Raw genomic sequence first — 4,416 nt, 5'->3', positions numbered from 1 at the left:
GGAGTTAAAGTAATGAGGATTCTGGCTTAGCTATGATACCTGAATTATCTCTCACCTGTAGATTTATTGAGCATCCAGCTAACTTTTTTTTTTTTTTTTTTTTTTGCGGTACGTGGGCCTCTCACTGCTGTGGCCTCTCCCATTGCGGAGCACAGGCTCCGGACTCGCAGGCTCAGCGGCCATGGCTCACGGGCCCAGCCGCTCCGTGGCATGTGGGATCTTCCCGGACCGGGGTACGAACCCGTGTCCCCTGCATCAGCAGGCGGACTCTCAACCACTGCGCCACCAGGGAAGCCCCAGCTAACTTTTTAAGCCTCCTTGGGTACCTGTGCTTGTGCCTGGTGTTGGAGATTCAAAGATATATAAGACACAGCTCTTACCTTTTAGGATCTCACTGCCAAAGAGATTGATACCACTGCATAAATGGATAATTAATAATCAATGTGTAATTGAGCATTATGATAAAAACAAAGGACACCACATATAGACATGTTATGTGTAGTTGGGGAAGCGAGGGGCGTGCAAAAATGAGAATGAATGGCCACAAATTGAAAATCAAAAGGAAAGAAAATATAAAACCACCCCCAAATGAGTTAACCTCCCTACCTCTTTTTTACAAAGCTGTTGTCTCTCTCACTTCATAGAATATTGCAGCAAGTAGAACATTAATATAGGCAGTAGAAATTTTAATATATTTAAAAGTCAACATGTTTCATTCAGATAGTCAGTATTCTTAGTATATAAAGTTAGGGGTTGTAAGAGAATCGTGCAAGTGCCCTGGGAGTTGCAGGGAACTGGGACCTAGATATTAATATAGTTCTGTCCTCAGTGCATAAATACCTTTCAAACAAAGTATATCAGAGAAAAAGAACTTCTAAAATATTTCCCCACTCCTTTCCCCACTTTAAGGAAAATATAAATATAAATCCTTAGAAGATAAGCCTTTCTCTGTTAAAATATAAGTATTTGATCTTAGGTAGTATTATGGGCTGAATTATGTGCTCCCAGCGTTCATATGTTGAAGCACTAACCCCACAGGCCCTCAGAATGTGACCGTATTTGGAGATAGAGCCTTTAAGAGGTAAAAAATTAAGGTGAGGTCATAGGGTAGTTGTAATCCAGTAGGACTGGTGTCCAAAGAAGAGATTAAGACGTAGACTCATACGGAGGGAAGACCATGTGAAGACAGTGGGAGAGGATGGCCATTGACAAGCCAGGAAGAGAGGCCTCAGAATGAAACCAACCCTACTGACCCCTTGATCTTGGACTTCTAGACCCCAGGACTGTGAGAAAATAAATGTCTGTTATTGGGTTGGCTAAAAAGTTCGTTCGGATTTTTCCGGAACATCTTACGAAAAACCCGAACAAACTTTCTGGCCAGCCCAATATTTAAGCCTCCCAGTCTGTGGTACTTTGTTATGCCAGCAAACTAGTACAAGCAGTGTTTCAAGAAAAAGAGAATGGAAAATCTCCAGCACAGAGACCTTCAACCTGGAGAGAAAAATAATATATATATTGTAAACCCCAGAGTTTGGATCCGTAACGGCATATCTGTAATATCGGTGTTGGGAGGGGATTGGACCTTCCTTTGGGGGCAATTGCACTGATGCTTATATTAAGCTTATATTATACCTGTTTTCTAAACAGTGGAAGCTAGACAGAAAAGGTAATGAGAGAGCAGTAAGAACAAAGTGTCTAGGTCCAAGGGCACAATTTTCTCAATGAACTCACACCCCTAGACTCCCAGGTCACAGACTCTGAATTCGAAGGCTGGGTCTCAGGTGATGGAGGATGTGAGAGAGAAAGTGGGACTTTTGAGAACAGTGCCTGGGGACGTCTGCTGGGTTGCTGAGCCAGGAAGCTACAGGGATAGCAGATTTGTCCAGATGTCACCAAGCATCAAGCAAAGGGGCCTTTCTGCCTCACAGACCCAAAGGGCCAGGTAGTGATCAGACCTGGAAACAAATCAGAGGGGGCTGCCTGTAGGAAGCCAGGAGCCAAGATGACGTTTTAAGTGCCTCAAATTTGAGTTGAGACAAGATCCCCACGCCTCCCTCAGTGGGCTCTCTTGTTCCCCCGAGACTTCATCCACAGAAACAACTCTGTGCCCTGGACTACACATAATCCGGACGATATTTTGTGAAAGTCCCTTTTAAAGTGACATTGCTGGAACAGGGAAAATAATAATGGGAGAAAGTGTAAGGTCGAGGGTCCTGGTCTTCAGAGGCATCTCCTACTTTCCATCCTTGGGCAGGGGACATAGAGAACTAAGTAGCTTTCCCAGCAGCACTGGTCTGATGACGTCAGAACCCAATCCTCCCAGCGCTCTGTGGATGTATGGGAAGGTGGGAGAAAAAAAAAAATGGCTCTAAGACAGGGCATCTAGTGAACGTTAGGTGCACTAGGGGAAGAGAAAGCCAAGCGTCTTTACAGAACCTTCCTTGGGCCCCAGCACTGTGGCTCTGAGAAGAAGCAGCATTCACTCAGCACAGAAAATGTCAGGAGTCGACTGTGAGGCAGGGAAAGGCGTCTCTCCCAGCAGACTCGGGAAGAGGAAAGGTGCAGGGCAGGCTGAGATGCAGTCTGTGGGCACATTGTACGCCATCCTTTTTTAATCAAAACATCTTACCTTTGCATCTTAAGGGACAATACGAACGCAGCCAAGGGCTTGAAGAAAACTATCTCTTATCTTTTAAAAATCTAAGAATTGTTTATTTCTGAGGGTTGGGAGAATACAACCGTACCATCCTCTCCATGCTTCATTTGTTAACGGATTTAGTGTGATCAAAGAAAAGCCCAGTCTTCCCTGTTTTGAGTCAGAGCCCTTTAGATATGCATGGTGGGAATATCTAGTCCCTGGTCCCAAGTTGCTCAAAGTATCAAACCCTTTCTTTATGCTAAACCTGGACCAAGACCACGAGCTTCTGCATCTGCTCTGCCTCTTCCCTCTCCGTGAATGCTGATGTCCAAAATGCCCCTTTCTTCCAAAGTGGTCTTCCACACACAATAGGAGTTAGAAGGATAAGATACCAACAAGTTGATAAACTTGTACTAGGGTGACCAACTATCCCAGTTTGCCTAGGACTGGGGTTTCTTGGAATGCAGGAGTTTCATTTCCAGGTTAGCCCTAGACAAAGTGGAACAGTGGATTACCCTAACTTTGAATCACTTTTTTAAGTATTGGAAAAATATCATTTGTAAAAAGTCATTAACTATAAAGGTTAAATTAGATTCAAGTTAAGCACTTGTGATAAGAATCCTTTATAAGTGATGCTATGTACTTCATATGCATTTCATTAAGTATACAGAATGTTTGGTTGTCCTACCAAAATATATATATATATATCAACCAGTTGAAAAAAAGAGAAAAATATATATCTACATTTCGGTCCAGAGCCGGACGCGCAATCTCTAATTTGCAGCAGGGCCAGCAATGCGCCGCAGCTTGGTTCAGGTTGAGAGCCTCCTGTCAGGATGTGAATGCTGCTACCCCCGAGAGGGCAGGCACCGCTCAGGGCTCAGCATCATCTCCTCCTCCCACTTGGGCTCATTTACCGAGAACATCTCCAAGAATCAGTCATGGGGAAAGGGGAAATGAGCAGTGACAATCCTAACATGCAGAAAGTTCTCTGCCGCCTCGGGCTTATCAACTTCACAAACAAAGGGAAAAAAAAAAAAAACCTTCCTCCTATGGGGGAAAAAGTCAGTGTAACTCAGCTGAGAGGTGGGCTGCAGGAGGCCTGGTGGCCCCCGCCCTGTGTGTTTTGATTGCAATGCTCTCTTGTAGGCTCTCTTGTAGGTGTGGGTGATGTAGGTTAAATGGGTCTCCAGTGGTCCAGCGCTCCCAGCAAAGGCCAGACCACAACAATCAACGGCTAGTTATTTACCATAACCATATACAAAACCACAAGCGTCAGAGCTCCCTCAAATACATCCGAGACATCGTATATCTCTTTATTAAAGCCTGTCAGGGTTTTGTTATTACACAGCTTTTGCCTTGGAATCCCAACTAAACCAGGCTGCTTGAGCAAAGCACCAGACCAGGCTCCCACACAAAACAAGAGGCATCACCCAGAAACCCGACCCCGAGGCAGGAGAGAAAGTATTTCCCCCCCCAGCCATCTCTCTTTCACTGTCACTTTGAATTGATTTTTAACTACACTTGAGTGTTTGTGCTTATGGTGATAGATGGCTGTAAAATATTTTAATCATTCATAACTGAAATATTCATGGTGGGTGACTTATCCGGTCTCCTCCACTTTAATGAACACAGCATACATCATGGTCATCCATTCCTATTAATCACAGGTTTCCAGTAAGGCAATGTGAGAACTTAGAAGCTTCATGTCTTTCTTCCTAGGCTGTTTGACTAAGATCATGCAGCGTTGCCGTTCTTATTTTCGCTTATTTTTACTT

Source organism: Delphinus delphis, chromosome 4, assembly GCF_949987515.2.
Source record: "Delphinus delphis chromosome 4, mDelDel1.2, whole genome shotgun sequence".
NCBI classification, from domain to species: domain Eukaryota; kingdom Metazoa; phylum Chordata; class Mammalia; order Artiodactyla; family Delphinidae; genus Delphinus; species Delphinus delphis.
The sequence above is the reverse complement of the archived record's forward strand: the minus strand, read 5'-3'. Positions refer to the sequence as shown.